The sequence below is a fragment of the Petromyzon marinus genome, chromosome 32 (genome assembly GCF_048934315.1).
Source record: "Petromyzon marinus isolate PM22_M1 ecotype Great Lakes invasive population chromosome 32, UKy_Petmar_22M1.pri1.0, whole genome shotgun sequence".
Taxonomy (NCBI): Eukaryota; Metazoa; Chordata; class Hyperoartia; order Petromyzontiformes; family Petromyzontidae; genus Petromyzon; species Petromyzon marinus.
The window spans coordinates 6,304,980-6,327,869 of record NC_133698.1 but is presented as its reverse complement, the minus strand read 5'-3'; the positions used below and the strand labels follow the sequence as shown (position 1 = coordinate 6,327,869).

Sequence of the window (22,890 nt, the reverse complement as noted above, 5' to 3'; positions counted from 1 at the left end):
AAAACAAGCGGCCTTCATCAGGTGAAGGGACGAGACTGTCTGGAGGACAGCACTGTCGTTGACCACTCAGAAACCGCGTAATAACAGAGGTGCGCGTTCCGCGTTGTGCGAAAAGTTTCCCTAAAAGAATAACCGTGTTATAGCGAAAACGCATTGTACGAACACGCGGCGAGCGAGGACTTCTAGTAATGAAATAAGGTGGGCAAAACCAGGTTGAAGCGCTTTTGGAAAATGTTTTTCAGAAAGCTAAAGCGGCGTCCCCCAAGTGTGTAAAGAGGAACACTTTGAATCGGTGCGGTTTCGCTTGCTTTGGCATGGATCGGACATGTGGAAATCGACAGAAAATGCAACAAAACCTGAGAAGTGCACAAAGAAGGGTGAAGAGTTGTTTGCAGAGAATTGATGACAGAGAGAGATGGTGAGAGGAGGAAATGGATCAGAGAACATCGTTGTGACTCTTTAGAAACGTTAAATGGCCTTGTGCAGGATCCATCACTGGAGGAAGCGGTGCCACGGTGTGGAGATGTTAACTACCTTGCCTGGTATGAAGCAGGTTGTGGGTTCGATCCCGATCCTGACGCCTGTATTTTTGGAGCTTGCATGCCTCTCTCCCCGTGATCGTGTGGATTTTTGTCCGGGCCCTCCACTTTTTCCCACCAACATTTAGAATGAACGTCATGTTTTTAGAGTGTTTGGATGCAATACATTTCCACGTGATAAGCCACTTCGTTGAGCCGTCATTTGTGGCCAGGTCGCTTCTCAAAAAGAGCTGTATCGCTCAGTGGGCCTTACCTGGTAAAATAAAAAGTAGTTTAAATAGCTTAGTTTAATGGTTGATGGCTGATGGACGAGGGGGCGTCGACCACGGAGATGGAGCCGAGAGATCGTGGCGCATGAAGGAGCTGTCCGGATTCCTACATTGCAAGACCGGAACAGATGGCAATAACTTGGGGAAGCCTTCATTCGTCAGTGGATAGAATGTGGCTGTTGATGATGATGATGAAAAAATTCTAAATGCTAATGAACTTATATATTGGAGAGAAAAAATGTATATTTGTTTTCTTATGACAGATGGTGCTTAACAATGCTAAGCAGCAGTTTATAGTATCAGTGTGTGGCTTTCAAGTGCCAATGAATCAGGTGTTTGGCATTTCCTTAATGAGATCTAAGATGGTTTCTAAAATGTAGGATTTCTCGCATTTTTTTTTAAATGCTGCAGTATGCAAATCAGTCCGCAAAATGAACAAGACTGGAATTTATTTTCAAGTTGAAATATTTCTTTTTCAATAAACCCTGCCTTCACTTTAATTGCTGAAAATTGCCGACCCTATCCATGACGAACCGAAAACGGGGGGGGGGGGGGGGGGCCTCGCGCTGTAATAATGAAACGCTGTGGGTGCCTTCAGTGATGGCGTGTGCGATATTTCAAATGTCATATTGTGACACTTTGGATCAACTTTGCAGATATATTGAATTAAGCATTCCATCAGCCTGTATTCTGTGTATACATAGATATATATAGATTACCGTTATCACCAGGTAGATTCGTCCATCCTGCACTGAATCTGGCTTCCTGTATTTGATTCCTGGCTGTGGCTAACATCAGAGGTAAGTGATGTCTGACCCAATCCTAGACACCTCTTCAGCAGCCCCCCACTCTGACCTTTGTGGTGAAGCGTGGTCAAACAACCCCCATAATCTTCATCCATCCATGGGTTAATAAAGGGATGTAAGTTATAATTACTAACCAATTGGAGAACAGTTAAAGATACATGGAGAGATGTATCAAATATTAAAATATATACGGACGATCAAATCCATTTCTAAAGAATGAATTTCTCCATTGAGATAAAATACTTATCAGAAGAGGAATTGGGCAAGGACATACTCTTGTGACCAAGATTACTTGTTAGCTCCTCTCGAATATATTTGTCCAAAGATTAGATTGCCGAAATTAAAAGCCTGAATATACATCGAGACATTTCTTTTATTCGTCTCCAGTGCACGGACGACAGAGTCCGCGGTTAACGAGCAGTCGAGAACGAGCTGCAAGGAGACGGTTGTAGAACTTCGCAGAGAAGGCTGCCTGCTGAGTTGGCCTTGGTCGTGATTTGTGAGAAGGCACGCGTTGTTTTAAAAGAGCGAATTTGGGCAGAAAAACCTCCCTTGAACCGAAAGTGAAAAACGTTTGGTGCGACGTTTAGTTTTTCTTCTGTTGTTGTTTTGTCAGGTTAACAGCGAAGTTCACAACACCGTACTCTCCCTGGGGGGGGGGGCGGGGGGAGTGTCGACAAGCAACCAGACCCGTTGTAGCTCTCTCGCTTTTAAAGGTCCAACTTTTTACTCTGTAGAGTTTTATGATCGGCCGTTTTCTCGGGCCATTACCGACACTTTGGACGTTGCTGTAAAGTGAAAAGTGCTCTGTTTGGCAAAGTTTGAGCAAGGTTCTTGTCGAGAATGGGGAGAAGTGAAAGTCGCCCCCCTCTTCGCTCTGATGCCAAAGTTTGATGGGGCATTCGCCTCATTATGCGACCTCTTTTTCACGAACCGACATCACAATCTGCACCCACCAAGTTGGTGGGCATCGCACCACCAACGCAATGGTAATTACGACTTGCATTTCTATCGCGTCCGTGACGTGACTTGACATTTCTAGGTAGATGGGAATAGTTACCGGGGCCACGATCATTCGCCTGTACAATGGCTCAGTGTGTGGATCTTAAGGCTTATCCACTCGCTTAACTATAAGTGTAAAGGATTTACATATTCATTGAGCGCTTAAGCGCGTATCTCGTTGCCGTTGAACGGTCCGCGTGCATTCTTTAATTAAGGATGCTAAATGCCGATGTTCGAAGGGTCGCTGTTGGCACTGATCAGGCAAACACATGGCAGAACCCACGTGGAACGAGACAAGAAAAAATGTGGATCACAACTTCTCTCCAGTCTGCAGAAAAAATTACCCACAATTACCAACATATTTTTTTTTACCAATCGTGATGCACAGGGCTTCCCTGCACACATACGAGCCGTGCATCGTATTCAAAGTCAAACGATGTCTTTGGTGATCCTGTGGGTCGGCAGTGGCACGTAAGCACAGATAACAAAGACTCAATGCACTCGTCAGTTCTGCCATTAAAGGGAAACATCTGCATTGAGATGACGTCATGGGCATAGTCCTTCCCCATAGCACATGACCCCTTTCAAAGTGGGAAGGGAAGAAAGGAGTGGGTTATTGTGCGTTTACTCGACCACACAACGGTCTGCTAAAGCAGCAACTATTGGGCGTGTATTGTTTACATGACAAAGCTTATTGGCTGTGTCGAGTGGTGGTGGGTTAGTGGCATGTGTTCTAATCCAAAGAAGCTTTGCTATGAAGAGAGTAGAGCCGTGTTCTTCATTGCAAGGCCAGCGTGCCACTGGCGGCTTCTGGTGGCCTTCAGTTTTGGGCCCCTGACATGCGGCTCCCCAACAATGCACAACACGTGACAGCCACCCCTTGCAGGCGGTGTGGCGGCCCTCGCCACTGATGGTGTCTTATCGGCGAAAGTGGCCCCCCTCTTGAAAATTAGCGAAGAACACTGTAGTAGAGTCAGACCGATGGTCGTTCGTAACCAGCGCTCTTGATACGACTGTTCACATGAGTGCATCTCAGGACAAGCAAGTACGTGCAAAGACCCTTTGTGTGCCACCTTGAGTGAATGTCGTGAGATCACAGGCGTGTGTGTGTGTACAGAGCTGGATTTCCATTTACATCGGTGCGAATGTACGTGCGTGCGTGCGCGCCTTTATTTATTTAATGCTCAGTCGCATACCGCCAGCAAGCTTTTTCATATAAAAATATAAAACGAATGTGCACCTGCGTGGCATTTTTTGCATTTTTGTTGTGTCATTTTTTTGTACATTCTAATTATGCACGCAAACTCGTAGCCTCCTTGTTCACAAGAAAACATGGGCAATGCTTACCTCCATTAAAGCTGTGACATCAACAGCAGCAGCCCCAATAAATCCACTGTTGGATGAAGACCTCCTAAAGCTGTCGCCATCTCGTGTTCTTGTGATGTAACAGTTCGCCTTATATCTGCACACGATCATTTCCACCACTCCATTGTTGTGCTGCGTCAGTGGTAGTCATTCCACATTCCTATGACAAGGACCATCCATAGAACAATCACCGACTTTCCATCAGTTATTGCAATCTTGTCAGTCCGTGTTCATTTTACCCATCCCAGAGGGATGATGATGACGATAATAATAATGGATGATGATTTCACCAAAGTTAGCAATTGAACTTGCAACTACCTGACCAGGAGCCACAATTCTTCTATTTAGCTAAGTTCCAGCCAGGCCTGAACATTGTCCATCATCGTTGATCAGTCAACCGCTGGATGACGTGCATGCACAAGAACGCTTGCTCTCGTAGCTAAATGCGCCACTACCTGACCGGAAGCCACAATTCTTCCATGTAGCTGAGCTGCAGCCAGTGCACGGATATTGTACATCATCATCAACAAGCAATCATCACCACCGTGCGTTGATCATTCAACTGCTGGATGACATAGCATGTACAAGAATGCTTCCTCTCATAGCTCAATGCGCAACTACCTGACCTGGAGCCACAATTCTTCCATTTAGCTGAGCTGCAGCCAGTGCACGGATATTGTCCATCATCATCAACAAGCAATCATCACCACCGTGCGTTGATCATTCAACTGCTGGGTGACATAGCATGTACAAGAACGCTTCCTCTCGTAGCTCAATGCGCAACTACCTGACCTGGAGCCACGATTCTTCTATTTAGCTAAGCGGCAGGCAGGCTTGGACATTGTCCATCATCATGATCAACAGGCAGTCATCACCACCGTGCATTGATCAGTCAACTGCTGGATGACGTAGCATGTACAAGAACGCTTGCTCTCGTAGCTCGGTGCGCAAACGGCACCACAGGCCGGCGCGTCTCTTCACGCTGCGAGTAAATCTGTTTGTTATTGCGTCGCTCGCGGGCAGGCCCACACGGGGCCCGACATTGGCCCATCCGTCACGGGGGGGGGGCGGCGGAGACGATGACGGGGGCCTGTCCACGCGACGTAAAAAGAGCAGCTGCCCGGTGTAATGAGTCGGATGGCTCTAAACGGCTTGACCGCCCGGTGCCCGCTCGCCAGCTTGACAATGAGGATACGGTGTGAAGTGTGAAGTGTGAAGTGCGGCCCCGTTCAAGTGCCCCAACCGTGGTGCGCCTGCCAGCGCAGCCGCCACCCCCCGCCACCGTTGGAATGCGCAGAGTGCGGCGCTAGCGGTGCAATTACATGCGCGCGGGAAAACATTTAGCGGGGTTAAATAAATAAAAATGAGTTTAACACGTAGGCTTTCGCGGCCGATATCCATATAAGACGTATTTTGGGTTAGATCGCGTGAATATATAAATGCGTCGTTAAAACCCGCCACCACCCGACGCAGCCAACTAGTAAAAGGTTGTCACAGAAACAGAACGTGGCCAATTCGTCACTGGTACAGCACTAACCGGTGTGTTGGAGAGCCAAGCCACAACATTTACAATCTGAGCACGAAGTTTCGCGACAGTAATTACAACCAGCTTCATCAGGCGACAACCAGATTTGTGGAGAAGTCCACCTGTTTCGTTCCTTATATAGAGGCGTAGATGTGGTGACCATGGCGAAAGCCGCCGGCAGCTGGGATTTGAAGCGCGCCGGGTCGCGATGGTTTGTGTGTGTGCGTCGAGCCCAAGGCTGCCCACGTAGCGAGCGACCGCGGGGGTGGTGTTAACCGCGACCGCGCTTTGGCATGGTGGTTTCCAGGTGGATTATAATTGATCTCAGATAACTCTGATTACGGGCAGTTCAGAGTAGATTCTGTTTAATTCCGAAATTGATCTCCCCCCCCCCCACCGGACCCGACTCCCCCCCCCACCTCACCGCGCAAGCGTGATTGATGGTGGGTTATTCTAATTGGCTGGGTATGGGTCAACTCTTACACAATACAATACTTTCCCGCCTGATAAATGAAATGCTTAAGTGTATTAGTGGGCGACTACAGGGTCGAGTTAATATTGGCAATGGGCACGCGGCGAGAGCCCTCCCACTCGGTGCACGCCACTGGTCCAGGGGACCCCTGAAAGGTTCCTCGCCAAGTGCCGCCCCCACCATTCACAGTGAGACACGATTAGTTGATGTGTGTGCGTTGAGATTTTTTTTGCGTTGTACGTCGCCAACCGCGCCAATTGGAGTTGCGGGGGGGGGGGGGGAGGACAACCAACTCAACACAAAAAGTAGTTCTAAGTTTTCAATCTAGATTTACAAGTGCACAGCTCCAGTGGATTCCTAATATCAGAAGGAGAAGAGCATTCAAAACAGCCGCAGAAGCGCATCTGAAAGCGCGCGATACCGGTGACCATCTTTGTTCGATGGCCAGCCAAAAACCGCTGCTGCGAGAATGTCCCTAATGCAATTCTAAGCATTGTATATTACCCTGCCTTCAGCTTGTGTTTGTGTGTATTTCGTGAATGACCACGGTGTTTCTAAACTGCATGTCACGGCAGGTGTAGTACACACCGATTGCGAGCGCTCTCCTGAAGGCACATTCCCATGTTACTTGTCGTTGAGGATGGAATCGCTTTATTGAAAGACCAGCAGCAACATCACAACCCTACTGGCAGACTAATGCCTACTCTCAGTCTGGTGCTGCGTTCATTTTTCACTGCACAGGGGCAGCTGTCATTGGGGAGGGGGGGTCCCCTAGGCTAAATAAAACATGCCTCAAGAAGACGTTTGTTAAGGAACAGGCCGCGACAAATATGAATTTAAGTTGTTGACACGGTGGAACGAAGGGCGGAGCAGTGGTAGTTTACCACAGCCCAGTTTTCCCCTCCCCTCGAACACGGAATCCCCTGGCAGCGCTGGCTTCAAGTGCACACAGAGCGAATTAACTTTTTCATTCGTGGGACAGAGGCCAGGGCAACCGCTGTGAAAATGGTCAGTGGCTGGGCTTTTGGAGCAATGGCTCTCTGTGAGAGGGCTGGCAGTGGCTAGGTCAAACAGCAGTGCTTGGCACGCTAACAATATAAATGGCATGTCGAGCACAGATCGTTCCGTCCGTACCTTTCCTTGCCACTTGAAGTTTTGCAAAGAAAAAAACACTTTTGAGCCAAAGCCCTAATATAAGTTCTGGGTGCCCCAATGCAAGTGTGATTTCATATATATCCGCTGCGGGTCCGGGGCTAAGCCCCTCTTGTCTGCGACGGACGAAGCGGCTTGGTACGAACAAAAAAGTGCTTCTCCTCTTGCTGCTACTGCTGCTGCTGCTACATAACGGTCGCGATTACTTTGCCAACCGAGTTCTGTCATGCTGCTCCATCGCGCATCGCGTAACAGGACAGCGATGCTAATGTTGGGATGGGGGGGGAGGGTGTGTGTGTGATGTTTATCACGTGGACAAAAGTGCCCCTCCTCCCGACGTGGTCACAGGGCATCCCAAACTTGTGGGGACGACAGTTTAAGGGGGGCACCATTGTTGCTTGAGGGTCAGCTTCAAATACTCCTTGGCCTTCGTCGTCGTGAGCCATGGTCAATCCACTGCTGGACGATTCGGCGACCAATCTTACAATCTTACAGATGCATAAATATATATGTGGGAAGATAAAATAATATTAAATAGTAATTTTTCTAACCTGTCTACTGCTGTACGAATGGCTCCTATTATTGTTATATGTGCATTCCTCAGTATTCATTCCGTATCAGTCGGTGAGTCCGTCGATTAGGCTCTCTGTAACTTAATGCAACACCGCCAACATGACGCGTCTCTTTTGCAAAGTAGACTCGGGGTAAGATACAAAAAGGGAGTGCAGATAGTAGGACGTAACTTTACGTGTTAACTTGACAACAGAGTCCTGAAAAACAGGCACACGAATCAAGTTGCTGCAGGCTCTTTGTCCGATCGTAAACCGCTTCCCTGGTATTATACTTGATATTGTACTTGACTATACACTCGACTGGATCTTTTAACACGAGTACGTCCTGCATATGCGTGCTTACGGTCCAAAAAAAAGCGTCACAGTCTGTCGCCGTTTTGCCTCTGCCTGTGCACAGGAATCGACGGCCACCGCTTGACCTTGTGCCCACCTGGATGAAGATCAAGCGATTTATTGTCATAAATACAGAGATATTTTGGGGTGCCCCACCTTGCACGATTTGGATTCGGCAGACCCTGACTGACCCCGTGCCTCTGGGCGCCCGGTGAACCCGAGAGGATCGCGGCGCGGAAATAAAGTTCACGGCAAGACCAACGAGAGCGCTTGGCAGGTGTTCGCACGGAGACGCGGCCGCCCTCGGGTCCGGAAACCCCGTTGGAACGTCGCTGGAACGTTGGAAATACGGCGGTGTGCTCGCAGTCGCGGCCACCCCCACCCCACCCCCGCCACGTGAGAGAGCTCTGCCGCGTGCTCGTTCATCGCAGACTCGTCTCGAGAGGAATGGCTGATTTGGATTCCGCCTGTGGTCTCTGAGACGGTAAGAGTCGCTTTCCCTCCCCCCCCGGACCCCCTTTCCTCCACTCCCCCCCCCCCCCATCTCATTCCACCAACAACGTCTTGCTTTCCTGCATCCTCTTTGTTTGTCCACTGTTCTCGCCTTTGTATTTTTATTTTAGCACACGTGACGGACGATCAACAAGTCGCCTGCCCCTCATGGTTTACGGCGTGCAATTCCATCCCAGAATCAATTATTTTATTCTCCCGTGGCAGAGGTAATGTGGTAGTGGAACGTCACGTGAACCCATTGCATGCAAGGCGTAGGAATCGAAAATGCAATTCGCAAACGACTTTATGCGCGTACCATGAGTGTAAGATTCGTATTGCATTTGATGAATCGATTCATTTGTTTTTAAACCATTACATAAACTCGGGTCATCCTCGCAGCAGCGGCTTCACCGCATCGCGCCTTTTCAAATGCGCTTCTGCGGCCATCTGGAATGCTGTTCCTTCCGATATTAGGAAGCCACTAAGCCTAGATTGAAAACTAATGTCTTCGGAACTGCTTTTTGTGTTTAGCTTGTTGTCCTTCCTCGCACCTCCGAATTAGCACGGTTGGCTACGTACGGTGCGAAGGAAGGCCAACATGCATACAACACATACATTAAAGGATGTGTAGCCTCCAGGGCTGACGAGGTGGGCTTTCCAGCTGTAGTCAGGAGATGGCAGTGTTGAGTGTCCCCGCCCTCTTGTACACGGAGTGGGATTTCTCCAGGTACGCGTGGCTCTGTCCACGCGCCATGGAATTAGTCACGTGTCTCGATGCAGGACCCTGCTGTGAAAGATTTGTGAGATGCATTGATGCTTTCTTGGGTATGTCATTTGTATTCATACATGTAATATTTAATTGGCTAAAGCCATTAACCCTTTCCCATTTCCGAGACGCCTGCAAGTTGCAGGATGGTTTCCGTTCACCGCTGAATCTTGGAACGTGCAAGCGGTCGGCATAAATGATATCTAGAAAGGCTTAGCGCCGTTGTTTTTAGAGACGTACTCACCCGCCGACAACTGCAGCGACACGATCGCACTCTGGTAGTTGGCGCAAAAATTGTTCCAGACGCCCCTCCCTCATGGCCTCGTGGGAGCCTCGAAACCGATTATTTTATTTTACGTGTACGTAATCGGAATGGAACTGGAAGAAAAACCGATGATGTACACGTACGATATCAGAATGGGAAAGGGTAATATACGTTTTGATAGCTTGGCACAAGGGCAGTGTAAAGGCTAGCTTCGCCACACTGCGCTCAGTGGCATTGGCGATAGAGTATGCAGGCCTATGCAGAAATGTATTTAATGCCTGGCATTACTATGTTGCTTATAATTCAAAGAGCTGTGGTTAAATGAAAGCCGGCAAAGCTGTTGGGGAATATGCAAGCTAACCCTGTCCAGCTCTAAAAATCCAGAAGCTTTCTTTGCATCGAGCAGTCTGAGATCCCAAATAAGCCACGGTAAATTGGATCGTTTTAGCCAAAGCAGATGTTAAATAATGAATGCAGTTTAATTCATATAAATCTACTTTGATCCACGTTAAAAGTGCGAACATCAAAGGGCAGGTTTGCAAATCGCAAACGGTCTTCGATTATGTTTCGCTCCCGTTCTACCCACAGCAAGATAATTAGAAAATTCATTTGATTGCTTCATTTGTTTAAATTAATATTAAATATTTATTTAAACAAATGAAGGCTTCCACCGTGGAGATAGAGCGGTGAAATCGGTTCATGTGCAGGTGCCAGATGGATTTACAACATTGCAGGATGGTGAGAGTTGACGGCGGCCTGGGGCTGGGTGAGGCTTTCATCCATCGGTGGAATAACCATGGCTGAAGATGACAAAGATGATGATGATGACTAAAGTTTAGTAAAAAAAAAGTTTACTGAGATAATACTAGTCTAATTTTAACAAAAAATATATTATTCGGTAAGATCTTAACACCTGTATTATTGCCAGAAAGGGCAAAACCTAATCTTATTTTTAATAACGTTGATACTGCCAAAAAGGTCCTGTGATACAGCTGCTAACCCCCAAGCTATTCATGCTCTGATACGTGTGGCATTGTCTTTGTACTGTTCACCTTTTAGCGTTCTCTGGTCTGACGCTGGTGAGGCTGGATCGTAAAGAAGGCTGTCTCTGGTGTAGGCCAATCAGTTTCACATGCAATGCAAATATATTATCAGAGCGTGTTTCGTTGCACGTTCACCACAAGTAGTAAGTATGGTCAATGCAGACTTTATTCCTTGCAAAAGGTATCTATTTGGCGTTGGAACATCTTAACACGACCCGTGTTATTTCCAGAAGGGATAAAACCTGTTCTTATTTTTCATAGTCGGTGGGACGTGTCAATTCCAGAGGTGTTATTTTGTCTCATTACTCTGCTGTCATCGGACAATCTGCATTGAACAACGGGGAACGTCTTTTGTGTGGAGAGCTGTTGTTGTTTCGGCTTCTGAGTCACAGTACAATGGTGCACCTCCCACGCAGTTAATGTTCCCCTGACTCAAGAACATGCAGGCCCCCCTCCCGCCGTGTGTCTCGACCACCTGATTCTAAAGAACGGAGTGCGTCACTGCGCGCCCCAAGGACCGGTTTATCCGCACTTTTGACTTGGACTGACGGCGAATGCTCCGGGGTTGTTCTCGCCGAGTGACAGAGGCTCGCTCCGATCACAAAAGGGCCGCATTCGGGGGTGGGGGGGGGAGAAACATGGACATCGGAGGGTTAATGATATATGCAGCCGCCTCATTAGTAGATTTCGCGAGAGACCAGCGCAGGGAAAAAGTCTCATGCAGCACAGATTAATTGCAGGCAGATTCTGCCTCTTAATTCCCCTTGACTGCTCGATAGAGGGACAGACGGATTTTTTTTTTATTTCCATGGCTGCTGTGATTCAGGGCTGTATTATCCTAATGGTGATATTGTGGAACAAGGGATGTTCCCAAACGAGAGTCTGTATCACAATTTCTCTCAACCCCTCACTTTTGATTTAAATCAGACAGAATATAGCATGCCATTCAGTTATTAAGACCGGATATTTACACACATTGTTTTCATAGATACACATGAGCCTTTAAAAAAAAATGTAAGACGTGGCTGTATGGTTCATCGTACTCATAATGGTCTTGTCAATACACCAAGCCGGCACGGCTGACGTCCGTGTTTCACATCTTGACCACACTTTGATTAAACCAGATTCTCGAGTGTAACCAGTTGACGGTCACCGTTAACTAGGCAAGAGCCCTTGACAGCTTTCGCTTAATGTGGGCCGATTCCATCGCTGTGAATTACACGTTACCGTGCGGTAGTTGCTGACATGCTCCGAACACCACTGCAGTGGTGGCCACTCGGGGAACTTAGCTAATGCATCACTCTTTGTTGCTTTATATGTACAAGCACTTTTAGTACTTATAGATAGGGGGAATCTTCCCTCGCCCCTCCCCCTTGGGGGAGTTGGGAGGGCGCCGGGGGATGGAGATCTCACCCCTCTGGTCACACCACAGCCATATCCTCCGTGTTAAAAAGTTCACCAGCTTGGCTCCAAAGCTTTTCACGGTCTTGGCTTAAAAAGAGCTCACCGTCGAATTGTGAGCTATATAATTACACATCTCGAGCAGGACGTGTGTACGAGTCCCTGAGCGTTTATGGAGAACGTTCTTTTTAGGTCTGTGGGCAAATTCTTGACTATATTCTTGAGTCTTTCGGTAAAGTCACTCACGTAGATAGGTTAAAAGAAAATAACAAAAAACTACACGACGTTTTGATCGCAAAACAAGCGATCGAAACGTCGTAGTTTTTTTTGTTATTTTCTTTTAACCTATCTACGTGACTTTACCGAAAGACCCAAGAATACGAATTCTTGCAGTCACGAAAGCTTTAAGTCAAGATTTGAATTATTTACTGATTCCGTGATGTGATCAGGAGTAAATCTTCAATTAATTAAATATTACAAGAGGGGCCCCCGGGCGGAGGGCGGAGTTTGTGGAGATTTCGACACCGTCGCGGCTCGTGCAGGAGTGAGGAGAGGGTGATTCATCGCCCCGAAGGAACAGCGATTACACTCCCTGCCGTGTGTTCACTGCCTCACGTGCGACCTTAATGAAGGAACAATAATAATGCATTAATGTAAAGAAAAAATGACGGGGGGGGGGCGTGGGGGATATAGAGTGGAGTCGTCGGTTAAATACAGTGTGAAAGAAGTTTTACATACATACGACGCATCTCCTATTAGCCCGGTTGGCTACGTACGCTGCGAAATAAGTTGAGCATACATGCTAAGAAGAGGGGGCGCGGGGATTGAGAAGTTGGCGTCGTGAGAGCCGCGGGCCGTGGCGGCGATAGCGTATGCGAAGGGACATTCGGGTTTCCACAGAACCAGTAGCACCTCAAATCGCATCGGAATCTTTATTCAGAGTGGAGGAGGAAGCCGGTGAGCTATGAAGAAGCTCAGTGGGGGCCACGTGGGGGTCAGCAAGTTTTACAGCAACAAACATGATACCATGAACGATAGAAGCACAAAGTAGGGAAAAGGTAAGCGAGCCACGCGAAAACATTATGTAGGTACAAAGTGCACAAGTACTTTATAAAGGCAGCAACAACAACGGTCCCAGACCACACCAAGACACCAACAAGCAGATCCTCAATAAAATGGGACATTAAAAGGGGAGGCGGGGGGGGCGGAGGGGGTGGGGTTGTTCCGACGGAGGGCCTCGGGACAAGCGCTGGGCCCTCGTCCTCGGATGGACACCCCCGGGGCGATGGTTACCACCACCCCCCCACCCCCGGTGGTTACTGGGTGCGCGACCGGCAGTGGGTGAGAAACCCGGGGGAACGGCCAACGTTGGCCTCCACCGGGGCCCGGCCGGCCGGCTCCCGCACGCCGTCGCCAGCGAGATGCCCGGCCGCCGGAGCGCGAGAGAGACAAAGACGGACCCGGACCATCGGACAAACCTCTCGCCTGCCTCACCCACACGATGAGCGCCCCCACCCGGGCCCCGCGGCACAGGGGGGGTGGGGTCACCACCCACCACGGGTGAGAGACGTCCATCCTAAACCGCATCCACGGCACAAACCGTGGCAGATGCGGGCACCTGATGCACAAATAGAGAATTAGAAACTCTCCAGTAGTAGTGTGCGACTGTGGTCATCCAGAACAAGACCGTACGACGTATAACGACGCAATGCTCCAATCCACACATGCGAAGGAGACCTCACGGCGATACACCTCGCTGCTCCTGACCACCTGAATGGAAAACTCTTAGTTGTTGCTCTGCATCTACATCGGCAGCCGTACGAAAGAGAGAAGAAGAAGTGGGCAAAGGCTGTCAGTAGGGCCAGAGCTAGTGGGCAGCCCTCACGCGCAGACGCGGGGAGTGCCAAGCCCTGCATGAACCGCCCAGCCCAGATGGACTTGGATCGGGATGAGTGGAACCCCCTTGGGGGAGGAACCTTTGGAGGAGGCCTCGAAATTGGACGGGTCACGGACAAAGGAAGACCTCCAGTAGGGCCCAGGAGGGGTCTCTGTCACAATAAATTGGCAAATTGGCCCTGAACCTGGGTCGGAGAGGATTTGAAGTCACCTCCTGGACAGTACCTATGCACGTTGAGGGCAGAGGAGACCCCAGTGTCCATCGGAGACTTCCCTCAAAAGAAAGAGCCCTGCGAAGGAGTAGTCTGAGGAGCGATCCTCCATCAAAATAAAAATAAGAATATAGAAATTAACGCGTATAAGTCCTCCGCCAGACACTTGCTCAGTGACGAAGGTTGAGAGGCAGATAAGGGCAAGAAGCCTGCGGTGTTTAATAAACCACCAGTGTCCAAGGCAGTGGGAGTACTGCGGCACCAGCGTCTGTTGGATATGGTCGGTCACGAAGGGGCTAAACTGGGAAAAAAACATTTTCATCCCCATGATCCTGGGTAAAACTGATTTTTAAAGATGATCACCGTGAGGCCCTGACCCGGGGTTGGTTACCTTTAGTTGATGCAGCTATGGCAAAGCGCATCATGCCAAGCAAGTCAAGGGACGGAGGATCAAATGATCCTACTGCCCCGATATGCAAGATAGGGCAGCAGAGGAGGACGCTAATAAAGTTGTTTTGTCTGGCAGCCGCCACGTTCCGCAAAGGTAATCACCTTCGTTGCTTCTGCGGAAAGCCGGGCTCAGAAGGCCCTGGCCGAACCTGAAGCAGTACGGCTTCATGGAGCGCTTATGAGGATATGCGCCGGCATTTGTCCTTTGCCCACCGAAGCGGGCTTGGAGACAGCTTTTTCCCCCCTCCCCTCTGTCTACCTCGAGTGACACAATCGGTCACTGAGGGAGATGGCCGTGGGGTGGTGACTCAGGTGGTGGGGGCTCGGTCGTCCCCAGCCCCCTGCCCTAAGGGGCGTGGAATAAGTTCCCCACACCCCTATAAGTACGAATTTAATTGATATATATATAGAAATTGCTAAACTTGTTGCATTAGTCAAGTTCCCAGAGTGCCCGACACTGTAATGGTGTTCTACTGTGTATGATTGGGAGCTTGGGGGTGACCGCTTATGAAAACCAGCTTTAACGAAAGTATTCAAATCTCCACAGCTTTGGTGGCACCCTGCAGGCTAATCTCTCACAACACAAAGGCCACTGCCCCATCCTCTGTGGTTGGACCATGAGTAGCTGCACCCACCTACCTTGATGCACCCAGCTCAGGCCTATATAAGACCTTGTCTCAGCAGCTTTCTCTCTCTCTCACCTGAAGACGATTGCTTGTGTTGCGATGGAAACGTCGTGATATTTTTTTATTATTTTTCTATCTACGTGGCTTTACCGAAAGACCCATAGAATATCTACTTGTTTGGTTTGATTCGTGTCCCAGCGTGTGCCTGGCCACGCGTACATTAGCTAAAAAAAAGAACGAGTGTTCGTTGAGACTCATTGACACATGCCCGGGTACAGAAAGAGTTAACTTACGCAAGGCACGTCGGTCTCTGCAATCGGCTGTGAACCGGTTTACAGTCGGGTCCCAGAGTTTGGGTTTTTGTGAGCATGACATCACTCCCCACATCTGTATAGGGTCAACCCTGCACTCTCATAGGTGGTTGGAAGGGAAGACTCTGATTGTTTGCAATCCTCTGCTGCCATGTTAACCCAGGTCGAGTGCACAGTTAAAACTTTATCGAGTTCACTGTTTGTAACTTTATCGAGTGCACGGTTTGTAACCGTATCTCCACGTGCGCCTGGCCACACGTGCATGGCACGTGGGCCGGAGAGTTTGTGCGTCCATTGTCCAGGAGTGCACCACTTGTCAAAGTCGATGGTTAGTTGGTGGACAGGCAGATGGGGGGGGGGGGGAGGAGAGTGTTTGAGTATAGGCGTAAGAGGGGAGGGGGAAGATTGGTGGGGTAGAGGAGCCACCTGCTTTCAGATATTAAAGGTCATGAGCCACTCCGTTTTTGGACGCCGTAGAGAATGCATGCATACGTGTGCGTCGTGTTGAATGTGCCATTTTATTGGGGGACTACCCGTGGTGTGTTATCTTGGTGTGGTCTGGGACTGCTTTCTTGTTGTTTTTGCTGCGTTGTATGTACAGTGGGGGAAAAGAGTATTTGATCCCCTGCTGATTTTGTACGTTTGCCCACTGACAAATAAATGATCAGTCTATAATTTTAATGGTAGGTGTATTTGAACAGTAAGAGACAATAACAAAAAAATCAGAAAAACGCATGTCAAAAATGTTATGAATTTATTTGTATTTTAATGAGGGAAATAAGTATTTGACCCCCTCTGAATCAGAAAGATTTCTGGCTCCCAGGTGTCTTTTATACAGGTAACGAGCTGAGATTAGGAGCACTCTTAAAGGGAGTGCTCCTAATCTCAGCTTGTTACCTGTATAAAAGACACCTGTCCACAGAAGCAATCAATCAATCAGATTCCAAACTCTCCACCATGGCCAAGACCAAAGAGCTCTCCAAGGATGTCAGGGACAAGATTGTAGACCTACACAAGGCTGGAATGGAATACAAGACCATTGCCAAGCAGCTTGGTGAGGTGACAACAGTTGGTACCGATTATTCGCAAATGGAAGAAACACAAAAGAACTGTCAATCTCCCTCGGCCTGGGGCTCCATGCAAGATCTCACCTCGTGGAGTTGCAATGATCATGAGAACGGTGAGGAATCAGCCCAGAACTATACGGGAGGATCTTGTCAATGATCTCAAGGCAGCTGGGACCATAGTCACCAAGAAAACAATTGGTAACACACTACGCCATGAAGGACTGAAATCCTGCAGCGCCCACAAGGTCCCCCTGCTCAAGAAAGCACATATACATGCCCGTCTGAAGTTTGCCAATGAACATCTGAATGATTCAGGGGACAACTGGGTGAAAGTGTTGTGGTCAGATGAGACCAAAATGGAGCTCTTTGGCATCAACTCAACTCGCCGTGTTTGGAGGAGGAATGCTGCCTATGACCCCAAGAACACCATCCCCACTGTCAAACATGGAGGTGGAAACATTATGCTTTGGGGGTGTTTTTCTGCTAAGGGGATGGGACAACTTCACCGCATCAAAGGGACGATGGACAGGGCCATGTTCCATCAAATCTTGGGTGAGAACCTCCTTCCCTCAGCCAGGGCATTGAAAATGGGTCGTGGATGGGTATTCCAGCATGACACTGACCCCAAACACACTGCCAAGGCAACAAAGGAGTGGCTCAAGAAGAAGCACATTAAGGTCCTGGAGTGGCCTAGTCAGTCTCCAGACCTTAATCCCAAAGAAAATCTGTGGAGGGAGCTGAAGGTTCGAGTTGCCAAACGTCAGCCTCGAAACTTTAATGACTTGGAGGAGATCTGCAAAGAGGAGTGGGACAAAATCCCTCCTGAGATGTGTGCAAACCTGGTGGCCAACTACAAGAAACGTCTGACCTCTGTGATTGCCAACAAGAGTTTTGCCACCAAGTACTAAGTCATGTTTTGCAGAGGGGTCAAATACTTATTTCCCTCATTAAAATGCCAATCAATTTATAACATTTTTGACATGCGTTTTTCTGGATTTTTTTGTTATTGTCTCTCACTGTTCAAATAAACCTACCATTAAAATTATAGACTGATCAGTTCTTTGTCAGTGGGCAAACGTACAAAATCAGCAGGGGATCAAATACTTTTTTCCCTCACTGTTCGTGTGAACTTCTTTCGCGCCGTGCCTAGCCCACCATGCTAATCGGAGGTGCGGAGGGAGGTCAACAGCCTAAACACAAAAAGCAGTTCTAATTAAATTCGTTTTTAATCTAGATTTAAAAGTGCATAGCTCCAGTGGCTTTCTAATATCGGGAGGAAGAGTGGTTCCTGACGGCCACAGAAGCTCATCTGAATGCGCGCGATGCAATGACCGACCTTGATAAATCGTACTTACATAACGAAATAATTTATTTACATTGTGTTACTTGCTTACCATTTTTTCTATTTTGCACTCTGATATTTTTTTGTATTGTTTGCTGTTGTAGCTTGCTGACCCGCCCATACTGGACATCTGCGAAAAAGAGCTTCATAGCTCATCGGATTCCTCCTGTCTTAAATAAGCATTCTTATTCTGAGATACTCACTTGTCATCCACATCTTTGTGCAGCCAAAATTGAGTTACTCTTTTAAAACGTCATATCGCGCATGTGTTGTGCCTTACTCGGGGTGAATTAAATTGCCATTCCGTTTCACTCACAGTGATGTCATATTCATTGTCGGTTGCCCCTGGAGGTTTTATGCCTGGGAAGGCAGCGTTGTTGTCTTGTTTTTGAATTTACATAATGCACATACAATTTTTAATAGCCTGTATATAGTGGGTATTTGTGAGAGTGTGCCAGCTGCTGTATGAGAGGGTAAAGGGGAAGCCCTGCAATTGCTTGCTCACGCCACTTCTCCTGGAATCACCTCCATTATAGTGAGCTCTGGAGGGTAATTTTGGCCTACTCTTCCACACTCGCCCAAATGCCTTTGAAAGAAGTGTGTGGAGTACACACTTTGTCCCGCCACGTGCGATCAGTCTGTCGGCTTACTGTGTTGTACTTCCATTTATACTGCTGGGTGGACAGTTGTGGGCAGAGGAAGGGGGAGGATTTTTAGACATTTGCACCATTGTTTCAGTTACTGCGCCGGGAGATTGAAAATTAAACTGGTGACCTCTGGATTTGATGCTATGAAGTAAATAAGCTATGATGTCGTCGCCATTGACAAGAGTCGGATAAGAACGCGACGAATCTCAAAAGGATCTCACCTGGACGAACAGAAGACAGTCAGTCGATACATTTCCACATTAAGTTATTCTGCTGCTGCTGCTCCAGTGAAAATGATTGGCTAAATTTACCATTGACCTTTTGTTCTGTGGGTGAAATTGACTGCATTCTGCAATGTGCACATTGGGAATGTCAGTCTGAGATTGCACTCGGTAAATCCCCCAAATATCAAGTGAAGAAGAGTGATGGAATTGGCTCCAGCCTGGTGGCTCGGCGGTAGTGTGCGGCTCGTAATCAGAAGGTTTCGAGTTGGAATCCTGGTTCGGGGTTTGATTTAGCCAATCCATCCCTCCGGGGTCAATAATTTTGTATACCACTTTCGTGGGTAAGTCAACAGTGTTCTACTGTGCATAGCCTTGTCTCGGCCATAGGGACGTGGGATTTCCAGACACTGGCTCAGGGCTGTAAATGGGAAATGAGCACCGCCTGAAATGCTAATTTTGAGCAGGAAATCACGGTTGTGACTGTCTTTTTTTTTACAGCTGGAGCACTCAGAGTTGTGCCCGTTTGCCACTCGCACGCACGCGACTTTCTGGTTTGCAAGTTGTCCCATTGGTTCCGTCGGCTGTTTTAAGTATATGAAAACAAACCGCAAGCGTTTGAACGGTCGCCTTCCGCGATTACTTGGACGCGTGCGCGCGGAATTGTTCGTTGGATTTACGGTGACATTTTTGCCTCAAATTAACGCTGCGATCCCGCTGGTGCGCCCTCGTGAGGATGCATCGTATATATGCTTTGAACAAAATATCCGGTGGCCTCGTTTGCTGGAGCAACAACAAGTGTTTTTTGTTTGTTTTGAAAGCGTGCTACGTACTAAAATCTAGATTAAAGCGTGCTATGTTGAATATTTATTTACTCTTACTTATATTGAGCTTGTGCACGCATTGCGGGCATTATAACATTTTACGATTGGTGTGTCTTTTGTAAATAATGTGAGAAACCTTTTCAAGTTGGACTAATTGGTGGGAGAGCATATTGCAAATAATGTAATTAAATAATTGAGAAAATAAAATGTGACATTTTTGTTACACTCATATGTTAACTTCCAATTCTTAATAACAAATTAACAAGATATTTACAAATTAGTATTCACAATTTAATCGATCACTTACTATACAGTTCACTTACTATACAGTTTCATCTGGGTCACTGTCACGGGGTGAGTTCACTGAATGTGTGGAAGGCTTGAGTAGATGTTTTTCAAAGGCTCAAAAGCATGTGGTTTTTTGCGAAACCTAACTTTAAATAACTTTGAATACACGAGTGAGAGCACGAACAGAACACACAGTGTCCTTTGGAACAGGTTTTCTGAAATTCCATGTGCAAATAAGTACGTGGCATTAGAATTTGTAGTGCACGTATAAACTAAAACTATTTTTATTTTACCTGGTAAGCCCCACTCAGCTATATAACTTTTTTTCACAAGTGACCCGGCCACAAATAATAGCTCAACAAAGTCGATCATGATGTGGAAATTTATAGCAGCCAAATACTCTGAACACACGTTGTTTCTAAATGTGGAGGGGAAAACCGGAGGACCTGGAGGAAAAATCCACACGACTACGGGGAGAGAGACACAAACTCTAAATATACAGGCGTCAGGGTCGGGATTGAACCCACGACCTCTTGTATACCAGGTGAGGTAGTTAACATCTCACCACCGTGGCATCGTCACCTACCACAACAGTTGAATTGGTGCGTGAACAGTATTCTGTCTAAAATGTTTTGGTTTCCAAATGTTCCCCATTTATTTCATTATCTCAGCCAGTCTTCTTGCTTAGTCGAGTCTGGCTTTGAGTGATTTTCCAAGAATGTTTTTTTTATATGAAATTGAATCCACAGATAACTACACCGGTTAGACACCCTGCAGACATTCACTGACATAGTACTTATGAAAATCGAGGTAGACACATTCCGATTGTCAACAACTCTCACTTGCCTTCAGTGGGTGCTAATGGCATGTCCACTAGGTGGGGCTGTTGTGAGTGACCTCTGAAAAGATGGTGTTCTAATTAAGAAAAACCTCGTCATGTTATTCGCCTTACCGTGAAAGTGATGTAACTGTCTTATATACCAACGGGAGACATTTATAAACAATACGAAACAAAGCACTCAGACACTGTCCCCATTACCCACAAGTCCACACTACACAAACCCTTTGACACTGCCAAAAGCGTGTACGCCGTGGCCTGCTACATTTGCACAGTGCAACCTCGCGTTGTGACATCGTCGTTACAGCCACGGGTGCCTTTTTCACTGCCCTGAATGGGTCTCAAACGGCGTGGCTACAATGCCCGAAGCTCATCGCAATGAACGAAGGGAAATATCTCGCTCGGACGCCTTCACAGCCGCCCCGAAACCTCCCCGAGGCGCAAATGAGACTTGCATCGGTTTCTAATACGAACGGCTTAAAATGTTACTTTCATTAGGCAGTTCCCGTTGAAAGAATAAGTATTTTAAAAACAAATTAAACTCAACAAAACAATTTGAAAAAAGTATTTTTTTTATTCCAAAAATAATGTCTCATCTGCAGCTGCTTGTTGGGGCGGTGCCCCCTACGCCCTTAGTGTCGTGGACGATCTGAGCCTGCCTGCCTTGAAAATCAACAGTCCGACTGACTCCAGGCTGAAACAAGCAATGCATCGGCACTCGTCATTGGTGAGATGGCGCTTAGGGGCAGCTACGATCGTGGCAAGATGTTTACTCCCTCTCCGTTCTCTTAAGGCTACCTTTGTATTTGGATGTGTGTGTGGGTGATGCGTGGGGAGTGGCGCGCTAGGATCCCAGTTACTTACTGGTGATGATCTGAACCAGTCCTGGGTATCAGCTAGGTCGACTCAGCCTTAAATGAGTATCTTTGTACGGTGGCGAGATGTTAACTACCTTACCCGGTATACAGGATGTCGTGGGCTCCATCCGGAACCCCTGACTCCTGTACATTTGGAGTTCACATGTTCTGTTCTCCCCGTAGTTGTTTGGATTCTTCTCCAGGTCCTCCGGTTTTCCCCTCCACATTTAGAGACATGCGTGTTCGAGTATTTGGCTGCTCTACATTTCCACGTGATAAGCCACTTCGTCGAGCTAGCATTTGTGATAGCCAGGTGGCATAGTTTAATTTAGAATACCCCCCTTGTCTGTAGCCTCCCCCCCACCTGCCCCCCGGGTCAATTTGCAAGCAGGTGAAGAAGGTTTGATTCTTCATGGCATTGCTGAAGCTTGCCGATGGTGGATATGGGGGTCCCCTTGGCTAAAAAACAAACATGCGCTCTGAGATGTTTCATTAATGTTATGGGTGCAATATAAATGCAAGCAGAGTATCATCGTAAGTGGAACTGACAGACCGGTAACTATATCTGCCTTCAAATTACGTTCCATATCTCAGCTTTTACAGTGTATCCCACGACTACATTGTGGGTCACTTGTGTTTTCATTTGCTTGAGAATCACAGCGGTGAATGCCTTTCATGCCCTTTTACCTGGTTAAGAAAATACATTAGTTAGAATTATGATATAAGAGTCGGAATACAAACATCTAATTGACCGATTCATGGACATCCCTTGCCACGAGAGCAGAGCGTTGAATTTTGCCGTTTAGTTTGGCAGCGTTTGGTAAGAACGTTCCAGACGACTTGCGGGTTAGCGTGACCGCCTTGCCCACTCATTCGCTCGGAATTTATTTTAAAAAATACCCCCCCCCTCTTCCTGCCAAACACCACACAATGTTTAAGTTTGCTCACACTGTACTCGGCTTGCAAGTTCACCGGCATTCTTAAGGTGACTAAATGTTAAGTTTGGGGCACGTACATTTTAACACCCTCGCGTCCTCCTGGGGAAAAGGTTAAGGCGAGGGAGAGGGCGGAGAAAAAAGACATTTATAATTTTTCCCCGAAGCTCGCTGCCATGGAAACGTCTATCTGCCACGTTATATTTTCACGAAAAGCCCGCTTAGTTAGCTTCAGTTCCTGCACCGTTCAGTCGTCTGGCAGCCTCCTACGGGGTGGGGGTGCGATGGCTGCTGCTGCTGTTATCACAATAGTTTTTGTGTGCCTACGTTCACACTGCAAATTGTGGACCATCTCGTGTGGTGTACGTTGAACT

The 22,890-nt window shown here is 47.6% G+C and overlaps 1 protein-coding gene across 7 annotated transcripts in view; it reads left to right on the top strand.

The window, feature by feature from the left end:
* Positions 1 to 22,890, top strand: part of BCL9L (BCL9 like) — a 174,305-nt gene that overhangs the window by 79,945 nt on the left and 71,470 nt on the right. For all 7 annotated transcript variants that reach the window (XM_076071239.1, XM_076071240.1, XM_076071242.1 and 4 more), the window contains one exon: positions 8,100 to 8,519. The gene's annotated coding sequence lies outside the window, so the exon portion shown is untranslated. The remainder of the gene's footprint in view (positions 1 to 8,099; positions 8,520 to 22,890) is intronic.